This window comes from Xiphias gladius, chromosome 21 (genome assembly GCF_016859285.1).
Source record: "Xiphias gladius isolate SHS-SW01 ecotype Sanya breed wild chromosome 21, ASM1685928v1, whole genome shotgun sequence".
NCBI lineage: Eukaryota > Metazoa > Chordata > Actinopteri > Istiophoriformes > Xiphiidae > Xiphias > Xiphias gladius.
The window spans coordinates 26709696-26732720 of record NC_053420.1 but is presented as its reverse complement, the minus strand read 5'-3'; the positions used below and the strand labels follow the sequence as shown (position 1 = coordinate 26732720).

At 40.3% G+C, this 23025-nt stretch overlaps 1 protein-coding gene across 5 annotated transcripts in view; it reads left to right on the top strand.

Moving 5' to 3' along the window:
- The window catches only part of foxp1b (forkhead box P1b), a 150061-nt gene that overhangs the window by 40503 nt on the left and 86533 nt on the right, over nt 1–23025 (top strand). For 4 of the 5 annotated variants that reach the window (XR_005709800.1, XM_040159141.1, XM_040159144.1 and 1 more), the window contains one exon: nt 10004–10070. The gene's annotated coding sequence lies outside the window, so the exon portion shown is untranslated. Of the gene's footprint in view, nt 1–5100; nt 5212–10003; nt 10071–23025 lie in introns of those variants that run through there. The other variant, XM_040159142.1, reaches the window with a different exon arrangement.

The window sequence follows — 23025 nt, the reverse complement described above, 5'->3', positions numbered from 1 at the left end:
ATCATTGACTTGTACTTGTTAGCTTTCCTTGCTAACAAGTTGCATTCCAGTTGAAGTTGCTCTTAGGGTACTGGCTTTTTAGATTTTGCTGCTACTGTATTTAGCAAACCTGGTACTTTAATGTGACTTTTCTAGCTTAATTTTCTCCCATTTAGATATTGAATCTCCAGTTTCTTACCCTCAACTATGCTGAACATTCTTTTTATTGAATTATTAATGTGTATATTGAATTATTGAAGGATGATAATTTCTGATCAGATTAATATTAACTCCCTGTGAAATATTAATGACTAATGTTAAAAACGATGAACTTGTGGAACTATTAATATAATCATAAACAGACATAGTAAAAAGTGGCATGGAGTCAAATGTGCTAGGCCTGCTCCAATCCCTTTTAATGCAGTTTCCCTTGAGGTCTGTGAATATGAAATATCGCAGTGGTCAACTTTGTAGTCAGACACTTGGCTAATGTCTTTGGCCAGTCCTGCCCCGGGGCTGACGGTGGTGTCAGGGGGGGAGGTGCCTTTGTCACCTTGTCCAAAAATGACATGAACTATGGCCAGGGGAAAAAATTACAAAGATGTTTTGGTGTTAATATTGGGCTGGCCCCTTTATCACCCCTGATGATTGGCGGAGCTCCACTGACAGCCCCAGTACTCAGCTCCTCCTCCCAACTCTAGCTCTGAAAGCTAGTGGCTAAACTCAAATGAGACTGTGTCGCCTTTACCATCTTTACCTTATTTTTTTCTCTAGAGGTGGCATAAAGTGAATTTCATCTAGCGAGCCTTGAGTATGTTAAATCCAGTCCTTTGTCAGTTTTGATTAAAAACTCTCTTTAGATTAATGATATTCTGCAAAGATTTGATATATCATTTGTCATTCTTTGGTTTGTTATCACGATCCTCCCATTGTATTCATAAAATATGGAAATCAGAAAAAAATAAACCATTATTGTAACATAATGGTAAGCACCTAGAAAATATGGTTACATTAATTATGGTTTAAATGCTAATGCCAGTGAAGAACATAATAACGAAGACATGAAAGACTCTCTATTCAAAATCTGATAGCCAGGGAGAAGCAAATTATTTCAAATATTTGATATTTAAATTATTTTTCAAATGAACAGAGACATGAGTAGAGCAGAGGCGAGTAGTTTCCCCTGGTGATCCTCCAGGCTCCTTTGTTTCCTTGGTGTGTCTCCAGCTCATTAATGTTCTAAGCATGTGAGAGAACCAGACCATACTTCATAACCCATAGCTGGGTGACACCTCGGGCCTAACACATACAGTACACACGCACATACATCTACACGTGTACACACACACACACACACACACACACACACACACACAAATCCCTCAGCCGTTTAAGGTCCACTGGCTCTTTCAGGAAGTGATGGCCGCCGAGCTGTCCTGATTAAAATGACAATAGTCTAATTAACTCGACCTCAGTGTCAGTGCACTAAAACGGCTGATGGCCCGCCAGTTCCTGTTTGAAAACGCTTTGTCTCTTCATCGTCCAAAAATACGACTTTTTTCCCAGCAAAATGCCTCAACCCCATTTGACGAGGTTTGCTAATGGCAATTATTTCTCATAAGCTAATTAAATCTAGGCAAAGTTTTCCATTCTTTTTTCCCCCCATAGAAATCCTTCTGTACAATCCTCCAGGGATTTAACATTTGGGGTTTAGTATCTCAAGCAACTTCAAGCAAGGTTAGACATTTAGATTATACACAACTCCATAGTGGTGTTTTGGAGTTCAACCTGATATTATTTCAAGGAATTTCAATCCTAGTTATTTACCACCTCAGTTGTCTGTATGTCCGCTGGTTGTGTTGCCCTCTACTCTCTGACCGGTGGCCTCCATTGGTAAAGAGGCTAAACAGCCAGATAGGAAAAGGCCGAAGATGACAAACTCAAAAAAACAAGTCTATTTTATGGCCGAAATCTTTCACCCTCTGCAACTGACAGTATTTGAAAATGAGACTTTATTTGTGCCCCCATCATTCTTTTGCATTATTTCATTGACTCATCTAAAGTGCAGATAAGAGAAAAAAGAACAACAACATAAAAAAAAAATTGAATGACTGAAGAAGAAACTGGTTTTTGTTCTATTATCCTTCAGTTGATGATTAAGGTCTACAGGGAGATAATTACGCTTTAGTCTGGAGTTAATGAAATGAAAACTTATTTTTTCTTGTGAAAAGGAAGGGCAGATCTTTTGTACTACTATCTGCAATCATCTCCCACCCTGACAAGGCACACAGAGAATTGGTTTGGTTTTAAGGTTGCAGACCCCTCTGCCTCCTGTCAATCTGTGGCTGATATGAGGGATCTGTGAATGAAGCCAGAGTCAATGAGGTCTGTCTCTGTTGCTCTGTTGCATCTGCCCGTCTGTGAACGTTAGGCACGCTGGAAAAAAAATCAAAAGAAAACATCGTAACAGGTCATCTGGGACTTGTGCTGTTTTGATTAAAAGGGGCAAAAAAAAAAAAACTCCATTCCTACTACTACACATTGTAGTGTTGTCATAGCACTACACTTACAGCATACAAGCATGTGTTCGCCATCAAATGACCCTGCTTTGCTGAACTTAAAAAGAACGCACAGATTTGAATTTATCACACGGCAACACGGGAGCCATATGTATCATCTGACTTCAGACGCCCCTTTTGAACACATTGAGGTGTAAGGATTGTCTGGTATGCCAAAGCTGCACGGCACAAGTGGTGGCCAGAGAGCACATATTAAACTGTCCTTGTGGAAGTTCACATCTGGTGTTTGTGTGTGTGTGTGTGTGTGTGTGTGTGTGTGTGTTTGTGTGTGTCCTCCGTGTGTGTGTGTGTGTGTGAGAGAGAGAGAGAGACCCCCCCCCACCAAAAACTCCTCTGCCCTTCCAACAGCACTCTCACATTTCATCATCTGTTCTCCAGCGCCAGGGTGCTCCGGCACAAGTTGGCCTCTCTGGATCCATCTGTTGTTATTATTTTCCACTGATAATTGGCTTGAACAATGGAATGCCTGTGTCCCCCCTGCCTTTGAAACCCTATACCCTGTTTATTTTCCAGAGGTCTCATTTCTACTCTCCTTTCTCTCTCTCTCTCTCTCTCTCTCTTTCTTACTCCCTCAAAACCCTCAAATCTCAATTCCTCCCTCTCTCCCCTCCCTTCACCTAGAGTCACCTCAGCCCCCCCCGATCCATTTTTAGAGGATTTCATATGAAAATGACATCTTTGACTGGCCACATCAGTGTGTGTCACTCAGCATCTGACGCTGCTCTCCAGATTTTCTGGAGGGGCTCGGCTCCCATTCTCCATTTTTTTCTTTCTTTTTTTTTTTTTTTTTTTATCTCTGACAGCCTTGCAGTTTTCTGCAGGAGTTTCCCCCAACACCATATGCTTCTGCATTCCTGTTCAAAATAAGAAAAAAAAAAAAAACCTGTAGGAGAGATAGATGAAGAGAATAAGAGGGAAGGAGGAAAGTGGGAACAATCAGAGAGAGAGAGAGAGAGAGAGAAAACACGTGGACGATGGACGTCGGTATAAATCTGTTTTTCCTGCTGATCAAAATCCAGCTTTTGTTTTTTGCCATTTCCACCAGGAATTGTGTAGAGGAGAAGCATATGTAAAGATTAATAAAAGGATCACAATGTGTATTTTTTTTATCCAGGACATCATTTAATGAAAAAAAAATGACCAAAAAATGACCTTCTTAAGCTAATTAAATTTGATATTTTAAAATTTAATTAGTGTTGCCAGGTTGTAATTAAACAGTTTCATGTTCTTCATACTCTGGTTACAATCTCATGTAGTTTTTTTTTTTTTTTAATATCATATTGTTAGATTTCAGTGACTTTCATTAACAATCTGGCAAAGTAAAAAATGTAGAATACTCATATACAGTATCTGAAATGGTGAAAAACAAGACAATCATACCAGAAAAAAAATCTTCTTTGTGACATGTGAAAGTTGTACATTCCCTTTCCAGCTTCTGAATAATCATCTATTCTTGTCATTAAAGGTGCTATATATAAGTATTTTGGTTTAAACTTTCAAACATTAATTATCAACAGAATGTGAAAAAGTTACAGTTTGGACATTATGTCAAAGACGTCTATGTATTGCAGTGGATGCTAACCAGCTAGCCCCAGCCCGGCCTGTCTTGTAATATCACTTCGTACCTCAAGGGGCAATAGTGAGTCACTGTAGTCCACTGTAGTCTGCCCTCAGTCCAACATGAGAGGATGAAGAAGTAGCAACTGCTAGTAGGCTATAAACCTGTGTTATAGCCATCCTCCCCTCGGCGCCTTTCCTCCACTCTGCCCTCAAGCTCAGCTCTGGATGCTGCTGCTCCAGCTGCTCTCCCTCTACCTCATGTTCCTCGACCTCTTGCGGCTCGTCCTTGTCTCCTGCCACCACTACATCTTCCCCAACTTCCTGGTAACATGCTGCCCCCTATTTGTTTGGAGTATGAATTTGACAGTTAGCCAATTCTTACACATTGCCCCTTTAAGTACATTTTTGAGGATTGAGGAAGTCTTTTCTGTTTTTTACCCTTCCTTTTGTTCTACCTTGTGTGACCGTGCTTATGTACATTTGATTCTGCCTGCTCTTGTCTAATTAAAAGAGGCCAGGGCAGGTAGGGCTCTCAGCAGGCATCTGCTCTGTGCCAGTTCTTCATTTGCTGAGTGTTTGTGTTTATGCAAAGGGGCCTCTTCCTGCATATTTAATCTAGAGCAAGGCACCGGCTTTTGTTGTGTTTAGACCAAATACCTCCAGTCCCTCTCAACACTGCAGTCTGGGCTCCAGTTCAGACTCTCTCTTTCTCTCTCTCTCTCTCTCTGTCTCTTTCTCGCTTGTACACACACATACACACACACACACACACACACATACACACACATTCACACACATTCACATATTCACACACACGCACACGCACACACACACACACACACACACACACACACACACACACACACACACACACACACACATTCACACACTCACATACTCACACACACACACACACACATATATGCAAACACCTTCAACTACCACACACTACTTCAACTACTCCATACCTGCTACTTTCACTGGCAGCTTTCTCTTCTTCAGAAGTGGATTTCAAAACACTCCGTGCTTGGAGGGAATCTGCATCAATATACAGTTTCATGAACATGATGAAAGTCTGTTTAACTGTTCAGGGGTGAGTCTGTAAAGATTTCATTGACTTTCCACACTTTTTTTCTCCTCCTCTTCTTGCCTTTTGTAGGACGTTGGTGGATGTGTGTTCATGTCCATGCGGGTCTGTTGTGGGTGTGTTCTGTAAGTGACTGACAGAGTCTGTGTGAAGGGTGCACATAGCAATAGGTTTCACTGTAGGAGAAAAAGTTACTTCAACATGTCCAGTATTTAGATATAATACCTTGTAGTGTTGTATTGCAAATTGGTGAGGGAAGTCAATGAAATATCTAATAGAGATAGAATAATAGAGCTGACTGTCATGGTTCATTTTTGAGTAATTTTTTTTAAGAAAAAATTGTGAATATTTGAAACTCCTAGCTGTACATTTTTGTCTTTGACTTATATGATTGTTAACCACATGATTTGGGTTTTGGACTGTTGGACAGGCAAAACAAGTGATCTGAAGACATCATTTTGGGTTATGGGAAATTGTTATGGACATTTTTTTTCTACGATTTTCTGACATTTGTTGTAGACAAAACAATTAATTGACTAATCAAGAAAATATCTGAAAGATTCACTGATAATGAAAATTGTTGGTTACAGATCTAAATGCATCTAAATGCATTTAGCACAGAAATTTCATGAAAAGTGCCTGAATGATAAGATGGACAGCATGAACTACCAACTTGTCAATAAAAACACATTCCTGTTACCAGTATCTCTGTGTCCTTAAGTTATATATATATTCAATACATCTGAATTGCGATGAGATCATGAGAATGAAGAAGAACATGGGAGATAGGAACAACAAACCTGATGTATAATTTAACCTGATTGATAGAGGAATGTGTTCCGTAAGTTAAAAATTCACAAATGATGGAAAATATCACCCGGCAGTTATCTTATATTTGCATTCCCCTGGTGTGGGTGTGCGTGCGGTACTGTACGTGTGTGTATGTGATTGGATGCCTGGGTGAAAGAGAGTGTGTACAAGTTAATGTGCAAAATGTTCCTTTATGTTCAGTGCAGCAGGGTCGGAGGTGATAGCAAGTGGTAACCCCGTGGTGATGCATGAGGGTATTAGTTCCTCCCCTCACTCATCGCCTCTTGTTCTCTCCTTGTCTCTGTCTGGGGAAATGGAATCTGCAGCGTATTGATATTAATAGTGCACAGGATCTGTGGTCAGAGAGGAGCTGGGACCTGGGCAGGAGTGGAAACCTGATATGGCCGGGTAGAATTGACAGGGGTTGGTTATAGAAATAGGATTGCATAATGTTCTCTGTGCACTAGCCCTTTTGTTGAACTTTTTGACTGCAAGTGTAAGACTTTTTTTTAACTGTGTGGATCCCGAGTTGCCCGGGCTGTGACTTCTTCTTCTCTCAGGAAAAATAATTCACAAAGTGCAGCTTTCTGACGGTTTGCCTCATGGATCAACAGATTACAATTCCTGAAAATACAAGACAGAGTGGTGTGCATTTGGTATCCACTTGATAGGACTTTCTGTGTTCAATGCGCTCATTTAAATAGTGTAAAGAAATGCGTGGCCTTGTTTGTTTTGGTTTAGGAGTGAAATTCCACTTCCTTGGTATTAAGGCAGCAAAGCTCTCTGTGTACACTCTGTGTACTTTGTTCTTAGCTCAGCAAAACGTGAGGGCAGGTCCAAAGAATCTGGGGGATCAGACAGGCCTGACATTCACCAGACTGCACTGTTGCCTTTTAAGCTTAGAGAAAAAAAGAGAATCTGGAAAAAAAAAAAAAAAAAGCTCCCAGAATAAGGACTGACTGGATTGAAGTTGTGTTTAATTGGTGGGTTTTGAGTCTGTGTGCGTGTCAGAAAGTGCTGTTGTTTACAGTCTGTGTGGGTGTTACAATATAATGCCAGGATCCTGCCAATCGCATCAAAAAGAGAAAAAAAACAATGCTCGTTTTTTCACTTTTTCAAATGCTGACTTTTTTGTCTTTACGAGACTTAGCCATGTTTTTCATTTAATCAGTCCTTCTTAATAAAATCCCAGAAGAAAAGAGGGAGAAAATAGTGTGCAGTCAGCCCCTTTAGCAGATCAGATCATACAGTAAGCAGCTGCATTTGTTGAAAAGTGAGTCATGCTTTAGATTTTCCTGTGTTTCAGAGCACAGACAGTGACTTGGAAAATTTCCTGCACACTCCCTAAAAACAAACACCAATGACCCTGTATATAGATATCACTGACTCGCAACTAAAACTCTCCTACGCCCTCTTCTTATTTACACACTGCTCTTAATACAGATCCACCAGCCTTAAGGAGTGCTGAACCAGTGTCACTACTTTTTTTGTTTTATTCAAACAGACCGTCAAGTCCTGGAATGATAAATAGATACTGTAGATTTATTCAGATGCTGATACTAAGTGATCGAAACATCCCGGATGGGCTGTAAAGAACCGAGACACAACTCTGGCAGCCTCCTATTGACAACCATTGAGTTGAGCATTAATTAATATGGTAATGATGTGTGAAGGTTCATTAACGGGCTGCCACTGAAGTAGCCACAGATACAGTATTAAGCGTGCTTAGAGTAATTAATGGAATAACTTTACTTAGTGGTAAATATTCATGGGCCCTCATCTTTTTGTCTGCACAGTGTGAAGAGAGAGGAAAGCCTGTCCATTAGAGGAGTTGAAGAGCTGTCCACAGTGAATGTGGGCCTTTTGTTGGGATTGGGTGCATTTCAGTGGAGGGGTATTAATTCATATTTTGAACATGTGATCTCACAACAAAGCCAAAGGCACTGATAACATACCTGGGACTAGAGAGCATATTGTGAAGCCGTGACCCCCTCACAAATAGGGAAGTCCACTTCACAGGTTTGTGGAAAGAATAAAATGAGTCTTTGTTCGTGCTCAGATGTAACCACCGCAGTTCATTACCATAGCAAAAAACCCTTCTGATTGTCCATTTCCTCTGACAATAGGGTGTTTGCATGTTTTTCCCCCCACCACTACAATGAACCCTGTGGTATTTGCATAAAGAATGGAAACATTTATGTGGATCATGTGATCCTATAAAAGTATCGGGCTAAGGCTAATGCGATCTACTGCACGAGCCTTATATCTACTATGAGATATTTCTTTCTCAAAAGTCTTTATTGTCCTATTTTCCACTTTGTTTAACACAATATACCTACAACATCGTCTCAAGACTTTGCAAGAGAACCTTGCAAAATGCTCCTTAGTTTCCTTTGTCTTTTGAAATTGTTGCATTTTGATTCATATTCTTAGCTCAGGCCTCTTACTGAGCATGCACATAACCCACCTAGGTGGGTAATTATCTCAACCAGGAGTTGTTCTATTCCCTAAAATCTCAATGTGGGAGTGTGTGATGGGCTCGGTTTTCCCAACCGGGCGAAGCAGCATGCGCTTGTTTATCCTCACCCTACGTTCTCCGCACCCCCACTGTTCTAAATGGCAATATTACAGCCTTGTGCTGTTTGAAATGGAGACAATTATCTGTTTAGGTATTACGAGGTGGGCATTATATTACAAGGAGAAAAGGCATACAGCTGCTATCAGGATCCCGTTGTTGCCTTTTCTCTCCAATACAAATTTTCCATCATTAAAATGATGGAACATTTATCTAAATGGATGTTATGCATTGGGTAAACTCATTTAGCTCCTGGTGCTCTTTCAGGTGATGGGAATTAATGATGTTTAGTAGTTTGAAACTGAAAATATCTGTCATTTGTCACCACTCGCCATTGATTTACGATTCCATTGATGATATGTTAATTGAAGTGTAATGAATCACAATAATAGGGTAGTTGTGTGGGAATGGTCCATTTTCGATGATTGTTCAACCCTCAGTAGAGTTCAGAGCGAGCTGCATGTTGACTCCCATTTTCAACAAGGGCATTTAACACATAATTAATGCTGAAACTGGGTAAGTTGGGCCAGTGTGTTTTTATCTATGCTCAGTCTGCTTTAGATAAACACTTGCACAAATGCCTGGCCACAGTTTTGACTGCCAAATGTAAACGGCAAAAAAGAACAGTGGGAGAGGGAGTTGGAGCTTTTTTTCCCTTTCATATTTGGATATGCTTTAATGCTTTTATTCAAATGCACCTGAGATATTGGCCCACAGTCACTTCTCAGTTTACCATAAAAATAAGATTTTGTTTCCGTGTCTCTCTCTTTTTTTCATCTTTCCCTGCCTGGGTTGAGTGCTCAGTTAGGAAAGCTGTGTGCATGCAGATCAGGGCGGCCCAGGGGGGAGTTGAGCCAGGGCAGAGCAGGTACAGATACAGTGTGTACACCAGGAGGGCCAAGAAGGGCGTCCGCTGTCAGTAATATGAAAAGGTTTTGTCTTGCAAATAAACCATTCACTCACATCAGACAGCACCATTGTTCGCTTGTTATCATGAGTGGGTGTAGTTGTAGTTAACAGACAGATGGAAATGCAAGGATGTGCCCGACGGTGACAATAGTAGGCTACAGGAGGCTAAACGAAAGGTGCCTTCTGCCTTGCTCTGAGCTGAAATGGTGGATGTACGTCCGTAGCAGCCAGGGAAGGTACGGTGACTGGTACAGCAAACAGCTCAAGAATGCAGAGAATTGATTTCTTTCTGGTGATTTCTCTGAACACATATAAGGTTGTTTGTGCATGTTATTCTAATCAATAGCAACTGGTGGTCTACTTGTTACTGGAAGCATTTAGTTTACACTCATGTACTCTGTGTTTCTTTTTGTATATTGGCTTGCGGGTGCTGATGACAAGCATCATGGTCTGTAGCGGTAATTATTTCATAACCATAAATAATTCTCCATCTTGTGTCCGCAGGGCGAGGAGGCTGTTATACCACTGCTGGAACTGAAGATTGCTTTAAATAAGCAAGTCCTTGTAGAAGGTAAACACACAATCATTCACCAGACTCTAGTCCCTGCATGTGTGTGAATGCTGTATCGAATTGGCTTAATAATTAACTAAATGCAGTGCGGTTGTCTTGTTTGTGTACGGTATTTGTTTGTGTGTGTGTGTGTGTGTGTGTGGGGGGGCTGACAGGTGCACTCAGTCAGTGGTTTCAGAATCTGCTGATTTGAGACTAGCATGGTGAGCAATAAAAGGACGGTTAAGAGGGAGTTGGTTGTGTAATTAGTAGTCTTAAAATAGTTTTAAGTTGCACTTTTAAAGAGCTGGTAGGAAATGAGGAAAGGTGGGGGTATCTGTCTGCTTGTAAATGTTGACATTTGTCAGGAAAAGCTGAAATATGGTAATGCCATGTTTACCAAACAAGAAGGGGGAGGTTTAACGCACTCCCTCCTGTTGTCGTTGGCATCTCAGTCATTCTGGTTGATATCTGGTGTTTGCTTCTCACGCCCGTCTTCCTATCTGAGAAGGTTTGGGGCCCCCCGGATGTGAACCTTTGGCTGGAGCGATCCGGTGAGGCGGAGTATGACTGTAGGGCGTGTGTGTGTGTGTGTGTCTGTGTGTGTGTGTGTGTGTGTGTGTGTGTGTGTGTGTGTGTGTGTGTGTGGCTGGGGGGGGGGTTAACACTTCAGTAGTGCTTCAGAGGAGGAGTGTCTGTTTTCTGTCTCCTACAGCTTCAACCTCACTCTCATCTCTTTCTTTCATTATCTTTTTACTATCATTATCATTACCTCTCTCACTCTCCGTCTCCCTCCAGTAACATGTTGTGACGTGTGGGTACATAGGTAGGACGTGTGTGTGTAATGTGACAAATAAAGACTGCACGTTTGAAAAACAAAGCTGTTCTAAAGATAGAAATGATGTGAAATGTAACTTGGGTTCAACCAGTCTTCATTTCTGTGATTGGAACTAGTGATTTAACTAATTTAATGATTATTGAATTATATAACAACATGTTCTGTCCATGGAAGGATATCCTATCGTACATATTGTGAAAATTAGGATGGATAAAATAGCTGTTTTTCATTGTAATATCTGTATTTTCATAGAATCATTTGCAAGCACTTATTTCCATAACTGTATGGCAATAGCTGATATTTTGTCTACATGATAAATTTAAACAAAATGCCAAATTTGAACATTTTCATGCCATAAAAATATGAAAAAGTGCTTACAGGTGCTTAGCTGTTCTGCCTTCAGTATTTTTCTCAAAGCAGCATTTTAGGAAAAGGGAGCCCCTCCATTCAAACCTGCAGTGATTTCTACAAACAAAAAGGTTGTCAATGAGCAACTATATAATATAAATATAATAAATCCAGCTACATCGTAGTGTTAAACTCCTGCAGTTTTTTTCCATGGAGTTTGGAAAAAGCTGCTGTAAAGGTCATCATTACAGTACCTCTAGTCATATTTCTCTTCATTTAAGAAGAGGCCCTCCTCACCACAGTATGTTAAACAGCCTGTACACCTCTTGTATTTGATTCAGACAGTCACCCCCACATTTGGAGAACAGAGACTTGGAGAAAATTGAAGTGGCGGATTCATGTTGCTGCTGTTTATCTGGAGTGCATTCTCTGCATAGTCAGGTCCACTCCAGCAGGCCCCTCAGCCGCCTGCTCCAGATGTAAGATCAGCCCTGAAATCTTCCAAATGGTTGTGTAATTAATGCTAATGTGGCAAAATCAGCCTAATTACTGACACAAGTTTCCAATGTGATTTTGATTGCATCACTAATGCAGAAATCCCTTTGGCAGCTTATGGGATTAGTATGTCTTGGTGTTTAAAGCTCTTTTAAAGCGCAATAGAGTCAAATACAGCGTGTGTGTAAAAACATGTATTGTGCTCATTTTTCAGAACATTTGGACCAACTGTTCCTTTTAAAATATTTATCATTGATTGTATGCTAATTAGAACATAAGAGTTTGAACTGTCGGAAAAGTCTTAAAGCAGTCTGACAAAAATTTTGACTTAGATATCGTACTTATCATCATATTGGCATAACTGTGCGATAGGGCTGCCTCTGATGTGAACTGTATGTAGGCTTACTCTTTTTGCCAATTTATTCAGACCTGATGGCATCTAACTTTCCAAAGAAGTGCCTCTGCTTAGAAGAATCTTCAGATGCCCAAAACACGTTTTTTCGTTTTGAGGGCATCAAAATGTTATCGTCTTATGCTGGACTTGATTTGAATTTTATGAATCCATGTAAGGGAGAGAAGAACACATCATGCAAACACTCAGTTTCTTGTGACTCTTCCTCTACTTTAAATATTTTGGTTTATATTGCCTAAGTTTTAGCTGTTGAGGTTGCTATGTTTAATCCACTTTTTATGGAAGTGTTAAGAATAAACAAGTGGATTCATGAATTGGACCAGCGGAAAGGTCGTGTGCAGATTTATGCTGGGATGAAAATAGGAAATCTGTAATAGTTCCCTTGACTGCATTTATTGCTTACTTTAAAAAAAAAGTAATTTCTTTATATCAGCATCAAGCTGAAAATTGCCATGTATTAGTATTAGGCTTGGTAAGCTTCTAATTCTGTGGCATTTACAGCCGGCTGTGTTTCCATGCATTTATAACACTTTGATTCTTAAGAGCTCCTTTAATCGCTTATGCCTAGCTTGGAACATAATAAACAACTCGCTGTAGCGAAAGTGCCACATGGGGGAGATTTCTAGCAAGAAAGTTAAACGCTTCTGTCACTGGCAGTTCTGTTGCTGTGTTTTTCATGCACTGTAAGTACCGTAATCTACTCTCTGAGCTTGGCTGCTGTAGTTAAAAACAATGACAGGCAGAATAGATGCAAGGCAGCGTGAAAATGAAAAATTATCGTGCCTACAAAGACGTCACAATGGAGACCAAGGCAGAGACATAAAGCGACGGCGTTCTTGTGCCTTTTCCTGTTGATTGAGATCACAGGATGTGTCAAAGCCTTCTAAACACCCTCACCTGGCTGCTGTCTGCTTTCCCTATCTGATGCTCTGCTCCCATGGCCGCATCAGCTGCTATCAGAACACACTCTGGCAGATTGCCCGCCTCAGTGTTGTCTTTCTAAACAGGCTGCACAGTTAAATGCGTGCCTTATGCTGAATACAGTTGTCACACAATAGAGTAACATTCTTATTCTCTCTTGCATCTCCTTCAGCCTTCATGTGAATTATCTTCTGTCGAGGTAGAAAGAATCACACTGATAATGTTGTCACCGATGTGTTATCCGGAAGCTACTTAAAGTATCTTTTTGGGGAAAATGCGTTTGGCAAGTTTCAATCTATTTTTCTATCAGCATCAAACAGGCATGTCTTCCTTTTGGTCTGGAACATATTGACGGATGTATATACTCAGGTCTGCCTAGGAGAGGGAGAAACTTTGATAATGTCAGCCTGCTACCAGGTGCAGACGGCTATCGTGACAGTCTTCGTATGAGATTGACTGAGGCGACAGAAGTAAGCAAATTCCATCTGCAGATGAGTTGTCTTGGAGCATGATGAAAAGAAAATCACAAAAGTAAGAAAAACTGCCAGGGCTCTCCTTTTTTACCTTTGGCCTTGTGTCTCTCCTTCAGAAAAGATGAAATAGAACTAATAACTTGGATTGATTTGTTGTCGTCAGAGCAAAATGACAATTGACAAAAATGACAAACAGAGTTTTTTTGTGGTAACCTAGGCCAGCATCTGTCAGACTGCGAAAAAAAAACAACACTGGAATGTAACTAGTGGAATATTATACACGAGTTAACATATGTACATACTGCTCCTGCCCCCCAAAACAAAATTATACATTTATATATTATGGCATGTTAAAGGGACTTTTGTTTATGGTTTCCTCTTTGACTAGTGAAGGACTATGACTATGTAAGGAAATTGAAATAAGTTCCTACAAGCCGCAGTGATTCTTATTTGGATAGTTTTGACTTTGTTGCAAGCATTTCATGTCATGGTAAATATCACTCTGGCAGTCCTTTGCTTTCTCCGTTTATTTTAGAAAACAAATCCCTTTTAGGGATAAAGCACCTGGTGGGGCTACTTAATGGAATGGCTTCAGCCCTACGCAAATAAACAGCTTGCATTTTTGGTGTGAGATTAGGAATGAGGCTGAGAGAGAGAGAGAGCTGGAAAGAGGTGGGTAAAAACCAAACAAAGAAAGTCACCATGTGGAGAGGACAGAAGTGGAGGAGTTGCACGTCTACTTCAGCTTCATACTATAGTTGACTGAATCTACTGTATGTCTTTAGAAATGCGTGTGAACATTTTCACATATTGTGAGCTTTGACCTTGGGGAAGACTTTCCTTTTTTCAGGTCATACCGAGGTAAAGTTCATTTTTGAATAGTTGACCAGTGAGTTGGCAGTATTTATTCACGAGACCTGGAAAATAACTGAGTCTTTGTTTTCCACACTTTCGCATACACAAATATGCAATTATGCTTTTTCTTAACCTGAAAAAGATAGTGTGGTTACCAGAGCCAAAGAAAAGGGAGTGAACAAGGTAGAGAACAAGTGAGAAGTGAAACATAGAATACAATGAGGGATACATTTTTTTAAATAGCTCAACATGCTGATGAAATTAGTAAGAAATGGGGAGAACGAAAAAAAAAGAGCCCATAGGTGGTCTGTGCAGGCAACTTATTACGAGCCATAGTTACATTTTATTGTTAGGCAACCTCTAGCGGCTGTAGTAATTATAACTGGAGCAAAGGAGGAAGTTAGGTGACGTAGTCTATAGAGTGACAAAGTCCGCGACAAATCACAGGACTTTCATACAGGAGACGTTCGTTTCCTGTCTGAAACTGATAGTCAGCGCCGTGTGCACTGGTACGCTCCTATGGGTCGTATCCGAGAGTATGGACAAGCAGTTATTTCAGTCAACCGCAAGTTTTCTCACTGCTCGGATTCACATTGTATATTGTTAACAATTGGTTTCCCACTCATTTTCTGGTTTGAATTTCTGCAGAATGTCAAAATATTTTGAATACTGAGTCAGAATTAAAGAAAAGCCATTCACGTATGAAATTCTACATATGAAAGTTATTTCATCCACCCTAGCATCATACTCACAATACAAACCAAAATATGGGTGTAGAATCTAATCGTTAAAGTATTCAAAGTCTGAATTGAATGACAGCTCAAATAAGTAAACAAGACTTATTCTTAATAACAAATATTTCCCAATCTAGATGTCTGGTCACACCAGAAAGTGACACAGCACAAATCATTCCGGCGACTTTTTGAAATATGTGGTTTGCTCTTGGTCAGTGCTGTGCATTTGCATGTCAGAGTTCACCAAAATTGAACCCGATGAGAAATATTTGGCTGCAAATTTAGTAATTTAGTTTACTGATTCTGGTGATTCCACTGGAATGAATTGGTTTTGCAGTTAAGTTTGCTGTTATAAATGCTGGCATGACCACTTTTAGTTTTGATTGTATTTGAACGACAGTATCTAAAGTTCAAATTCAGCTGCTCGCGTTCACTGAGAATTTGGCCAAACTGGAGAGGAAAATACGTGCTTTCAAATTTAGCTGCCCTAGTGTGGAGATGGCTGGGAAGGGACAGAAGCGGAAAAGGTATTTCTACCAAGATGTGGGGTTATTTATGGAATCAAATGAAGGTGGAGGCATTTTTAAACTGATATTTATTTACAGTTTTTGTCTTTTTTTGTTCTGGTTTTAGCCCTGACTCCTGCGTTTTTTTTCATAAACAAAGTCTCCCTGGCTGGCTAGCAAAAAACACAGGGCTGTTCAGTGCACTGAAAACAGGAATGACAAACACCATTAGCTGAAAAATTTCCATCTCATTGCAACTATGTTATTGTTTACTTTACCATACACGTCCTAATATGGTTACCTCCCTGTCAAAGCGGGCCGGAGCAGAGCCGAGGGGCCCTCGCAGGGAGACGCTTTCAGCTGCCACTTAGACAATAAGAAACAAATGTCACAGCTCGGCAAAATAGCCTGGCTTTCACAGTCTTACAGCACTTGGCCTTCCACGCTGCTTGGCTGAGGCTGCTGTGTGATATTTATCTACTCTGCACTGTTAGATGCCCTCACAATGTACCCCCACCTCTCTGTCCCCTCTCGTCCTCTCTTCTCTTCTTGTCTTCTTTCTGCCTTTCTTTATTTGTTTCTATCTCTCCATCGATCTCTGTCCCTGTCCTGGTGTTAGCTATGTATAGGTTGACTGATGGGCCTCTGTTTGCTGTGTTAAGTTATTTATCAGGGGGTGGGGTGGGGTGAGGTGTTTGGAGTGGCTGTTGTCCTCCTCCCTGTGGCCGAACAGAGCCCAGTTCAGTTGCAGGTCACGCCCTGGCCTGAATCCGACGCTACGTTTGAACTGGAAACATTTTGGCAATGCTCAGAAACCCTTTATGATACTTGGATGGATTCATCTCACCAGAAAGCCCCGGGTTGCTACAGAAGAAATGTACCATTCGGGAGGCTTTGCCTTTTTCATTTGAACGGTTCTGAAGTGTGCTGAAGCATCAGTTGTAGTTATAAATACATGCCAATGTGTTATTGCTTAAGGCAGGTAGAACTGATTAGGGGTTTAACCTATAATGTCCATGAAAGTTTTAAGATTTGCTTTTGCAGCAGCAACAGTAGTTCGTTTAAAACAAGCGGAAGGGGACGGTCTTGGATGAGCAGTGTTATAATATATAATACAAAATGCCAAAAAATCCAGGTAAAATGTGATCAATTTCTTAAAACTGGAGGTTACTTAAATTGCCAATCATCTGGGGATATTCTCCATGGATTTTCAGTATATAGGCTATTAGGCATTAGGGTCAGGCAACCTCACCGCAGGTTAGTCTGGCAGCAGGTGGAAATAAGGTTCTTTCAGATGCATGGGCTTTCTTTTTCCCAGTTGGTAGAGGATGATGGCATCCTCACCTCAATCCTAAAATCCTCACGTTTATGATATTTGCCCAGTATTATCTGTGCCTGTGGATGAATGTGAGGACAGAGCATGAGGAATGTAGAAGGTCAGACTGCGTGATTTACACAGTACAGAGCCAGAGAATCCTTGGGAAAATACTTGGGCTGGGATCAAATAGACATCATGTGATATGTTCTTAACACTGACCTTTACATTCATGCATTTTACTGCTCCCCTCTGGCAAATGATGCACCTAATGTAAAACAATTTGTATTTTAACATTCTAGAAATAAATGCACTTAAATAAAACATTACTTTTAATAATCTGTGCAGTTTGAAAGATACTTGTTCTTAAAGCGATGTCAGATGGATGGATAGACAGACAGACAGAGTTGATTATATCTTTATATTATTTCTTTTATAAAATGATACAGACCCATTGAGTCAGTATTGACATTTCTCAATTAAAGCTTAATTAAAGCCAGTATTTTGACATTCATGGTAAAACTAGCCTCTTTTTCTGAATTCCTGGAAGAGATTTGAGATCCAGGCTTTCATCTGATTGGCAAAATGCCACTGATGAAATACATGCACTGAATCACAGTGACTTTGATACCTGTGAAACATACACATAGAGGTGTAAGGAAGTGGTCAAATAATTAGCTATTGAGATTTTCAGCCAGTGATGATTACAATGATAAAATCCGGTTTTGTACATTCAGTTTCAACCATAGTTACATAGACTGTACTATTACTATAATTTCCACTCCATTACAGTTATATTTTGTTGATAATCTAATGGCACTGACCTTTTGTTTTTTTCCATCTGAGGGGAAAGACTATACCCTCTATGACGTTAATGAACTTTGTGAAAGGGTTGTTTACTGGCTTCAAGGTCAGTTTCTGAGAAGGGCAGCAGGTTTTCTTGTAAACATATTTATAGCCAAGGATATGTAAACACTCAAAATGTATACAGGTGCAGCAGGGGTGATACTGGCCCATTTTCCTTTTTTTCTTTGTTTTTTTTCCTGAATTTTCCCCTGTGACACACACATACATGCTGTTGTGTGCATATGTGTTTATTTCTGGAAGCACTTAAAAGTAATATGCAGACCAACAAAAACCGAAATAAAAAAAAGGTACTCTTAGAAAGCATAATGATGTGCCCACTCACAATATAAAGCAGAGAGGGGAGAGAAGGAGAGAAAGATAGCAAGGCAAACGCAGGAGTAGTGGGGGTATTAAATATGAATTAATGGAATGTTGCTCGGGCACATCTCTGGGTGTAGTCTAGTGTTGAAAAATAAAATTTATGTTGCCGGCTACCAGCCGTGAAGGTGCATTTGGACTTACTATCCTTTAATTAGAAGTGAGATATTAGCATTTCATAGGGCTTTATGCCGGGTGAGGGGATCGGCCGGCCACCGCGCCTTCATTAGCCAGCTCCTATGTGTAATGAGTGCCGTCATTAGCTGATGGAGTGGATTTGCCCTAGCTCTACCTTGAAAGGCACATCTTTTACATACTTGCAAGAAAAGGGCCTTTTAATGGATTTCTTAATGAATAAAATAAGATGCCACTTCTTTAAAATTTGACAAGTGCATTTCTGATAATGTACACTACTAGCTGCTGTCTTTTTCCTTTTCTTTTTGTTAATTAGTAGCAACTGGAAAAACAGAGTAATACTGTTGATAATGGTAGAAAAATGGAAAACAAAGGTAGTCGCTTGAGCTTGGAGGAAGTATAACTGACATTGTGTCAAAGAACAAAAAATCCATCATATATTCTGAATTATATCAATAATATGTGGACGATAAAAGTGCAAGATCAAAAGGACTGACTTTCATTCATATGCACATGACATAAGGTGTGTGTGTGTGTGATTTCTGTCAGAGGTCTGAGGAAGCGCTCTCTGAGATGCAGTGCTAAGTGTTAAAACTCTGCATGTATCAGGGAAAAAGGAAGGACAGCTATTGGATAAACCTGACTGCAAATTACAGGTGCGTCTGTGCAGGAGTGTGTGCACATTCAACAACAGTCAAGACAGTCAGAGCTGAGGTGTTTTTTTTATGATATGGAAGTCTCCCTAAGCCTTCGGCTGCGGCTCCATTCTCAGAATCAGGCGTGAAGTGATTAGTATTTTATTGATGAGCTCCTGAAGTGGCAAGTGTGGGAAATTGGATCTTTGATCTCCTGGAGTTTGGGAAATATATCCTGAGTGTGTGGAGCTCTCCAGGTAAACCCCCCCCCCCCAATCCTACCAACATCACTGCAACATGCACACTCACTCACACACACACACACACGCACAGACACACAGACACACAGACACACAGACACACACACACACACACACACACACACACACACACACACACACACACACAGACACACACACACAGACAGACAGACATGTCGTTTGGGAGGGATATTCCTCCCCTTCTCCAAAACACATATTTGTTTTGGATGTTTTCACTGAGAGTCTACATGGTGATTACAGATGTTCATTAACAAAATTGGGTATTTGTTTTAAACTTTAACCAATCACTTTGATATGCTAATTACAGTGTAATTTAATTTGAGCCCTGTAATGATGATGCTGTTATTATGGACATAAATGATGCAGTTAAGCTGAGAGTAATCTCATTTGCATACTGTACATGCCAGTAAATTAAGCCCTTTCCTGCGTTGCTTCAGCTTTAATTTTCCACTCCTTTTCACACAGCATCCCTCAGTCCCTGCGCCTAATAGCAGGCCAGTTTGTTTGATGTGCAAAGCCGCTGCCTCACACTAAATCTAGTCACAATATGTAATACATAAAGGCTCTCATTATAACTCTAAGGGCTCTTTTAAGAACTTGGTATTAATAAGCAGGCAAGCTATTCATGCTTTGTAGTGATATACAAAAACTGTTTTGTCGCTCACCATAATCATCTTCAACATTCCTTAATCTGCATCTGAGAAATAAAAACTATCATGGTTGTAATAACGATGTACGAGCCCCTAATCATATTGTATATGTCCTCTGCTACGTGTTGATCAGAGATATCTTCAAAGAGGTGAGTGTATTTTGATACTCCTTCTTTGAAAAAAAGATGAAGGGCATTTGGATGTGTTTTTTAACTAAGATTTTTTTTTCCCCTTTCCGAAAAAACTAATTGAAAAATATGGCCTTATTGTATGTTTAGAGCAAATAATTTAGCTTCTTTTCTTTGCACAAATGCTTTTTGATGTCTGTATAAAAGAGGCATAGTTCTGTCAGAGGGACACGGCTGGCCTTGATAAAAGCTCCTGTGTCTTCATTAGAGAAGCAACACCTCATGGTGTATGATTGTGTGATGTTTGCAGTGAGAAGGTAAACATGTTTGTCATACAGGGGTGTATTTATGCTGATCAAACATGGGAGATGGGCAGTGTTGAATGTTAAGGACTTTTGGCTCACCACAGGGCTCAGCAGCTCTGTGAATGTACACCTCACAATGGTCTAAACTGCCTGCTTACAGAGTCCGACTTCCCTTTGCATTTTGAAGGTGGGTTAGGAGGGTGGTTTATGGACTTAAACGCTGACGGTACAATTGCCCTTCACTGAGAATGCTCCTCCATTTTGCACCATAAAGAATATTATTTTTCTGCCAGCCAATTTTCTCTGTAAGTCTCTAATTGGCTACATAAATCTCGGCCGTTGAGGGAGAGAAATGTTGCAGTGTCACACAGTGTAATCTTCACCCTTATTTACCAATTCATTAAGATTCATTGATGCAGGATCGGTGAGAGGAAATGACAACATAAATCAGGCCTCCAACATAATGACCCTAATCAGTTGGGAATTGCAGAAAATGTCATGATGAACTATGTCCTTGTATTAGTGCCACTGTACATTGTCACTGTGCTGCTTTATGAGTGGAACCCATCCTTCTGACATGGGCTGTATTTAACAAAAAAGAGTTGTTAAAACCTGATTCCATTAAAACGCAGAAATTCGTGTAAGGTCTTTTGGTATTTAGCCCTTTGCCCTTTACCTTCAGTTTAACTGCTTAATGGAAGACACAAACTCCCTTCCTTTTTAACCCTCTCTGTCCTCTGTCTGGGAAGCTGGGGCTTTTAAAAATAATAACATGCTTCTTAGGCTTGAACGACCCCAGTATCATACCGAGGAAGAATTGCTCTGTCAGAGGCAGTGGGAGGGGTCAGTGAGTAAGACCACTCCCATGCCAGTGACAGTGAATCAGATGCCTAATAGCAAACTACTGTTCTGCTATAGAGACATAAACTCAGTACATTTTAATCAGTCACTGAGCAGTCACTGACAATTGTAGGTTAGACACTACTGAAATAAAATAGCCATTGTATTACCATGTCATTATTTGTGGGTAAAGGTTAATGAATGTGTCCGGAAAATCAATAGCTTAACATAATCTCTGTGTCAGTGACTCTAAACAAAAAAGTGGGAGACCTACACCTGCTGTGTGTTTTTGTCTGGAGAGAAACATTTAACAGTGATAAGAATCATTTAGATAGCGGGGGTAATGCCAGACCCTACAGTTTCTTCCAGTTAGCATGCATGGTACTGAGAGAGGAATCATAATAAATGCATCTACCACACTTGATGACTTACTCAACAGTAATTAGCGGCTTATTTTGTGTGTAGAGCTGTGGTTTAGCACAGGTCTGTCTTGATGGTTTAACAGAACTGCAAAGCTTTTCCCAAAAATGATTAGACTACATGTTGTCAGCTCACAGGAGAAGGCCCCCCCCCCCCCAAGACAGCAGTTCTAATAATATTGTCCTCTCTTTGCGTAGGCACACAATATTAATTAGACAAGTTCGTTAGGGCTAACCTTGGTTTTCCCAGGAAAATGCATCTGACACATTTCCTTTGCATTCCCATACCCATGGGAACAACCCTTACATGAATTCTAGTAAAAATGATTAAAAATATATGACACGCTTTAAGTAATGTTAAAACAATAAGTGCTTTTTCAGCTCCCATAGGATGCTGATAGATTGAAGTTGTGTTTTTCTATGGGTATGCCTGTTTGGCAGGTCTAATTGGTAAGATGAGCTTGAGGGAAGCAATGCCTGGTTTTTCTGTGCATTGAGCCTGTGGTCAGAAAAAGAGGCCCCTCGTCTCCTGGTGTCTGTCCTCTTGATGTAGTGTTAATGGGCATGAGCCACATGTGAGCGAGATTATCAAAGTCAAATGAAGGAGAGTCGCGGAGAAAATGTGTGGCGAACCACTCCTAAAAAAGGCTCCACATCCCAGAATTACTATTCCATTCATGTACAACCAGATTTAAACTCATTAGACTTCTCTATTTACTTAGTCTCTATCGGCCCTAGTTGTACTAAAAATACCGTGGCCTGCCTTACTTTGGCACATTCCGTCATTGTCTGTGCACAGCAGGCCTTTACACAGAGTTGTTTCTCGGATGGCTCCATGCAAAGGAGACAAACTGGTTTGTATATTTTCTGAAAATATGGAATACACTCAGCTTCTCCATTGGAGTCTGCCTTCTAGTACCCTTCTTATTGTCAATTTATTTGAGCTTGTGGCGTGATAATGGGTTGATATTCATATGAATCCTCATACTCACCACTGCTTGGATGTCGAACCCCTTTCCTCCGCTCGTGGTGTAGTAATAGGTTTGGATCTAGATTTCATGCTTAAGAATCCTATCAGCGTCGTCACAATGTGTTATAAATATGTTTTTGGCACCCATGCTCATATTTTATGCCTTCCTTTACGTGGGTGTAACTGTTTTTTGAGAACTAAATGAAATCAGTAGGGGAAGTGGAGACAGAAAACTGTGGATTCTGGGTAGGGAGGCCTCAATGGATGACTTTGGCTCAGCAGCTGGCATGTTGTTGTAAGCATAAAAAATTCATGGTCAAGGTGACATGCAGCTTGAAAGTCCCCAAAATACATCACCTACCTTGTCTTTTGTAATCACTGCTTATTTTTGGACAATGAAATGTTTGATTTAGCAGATGGAGTAACTCGTGATCTGTTGAAGTTGCACATAAATCAAGTAATCAAATCCATACTCTTTGATTTATGATAGAA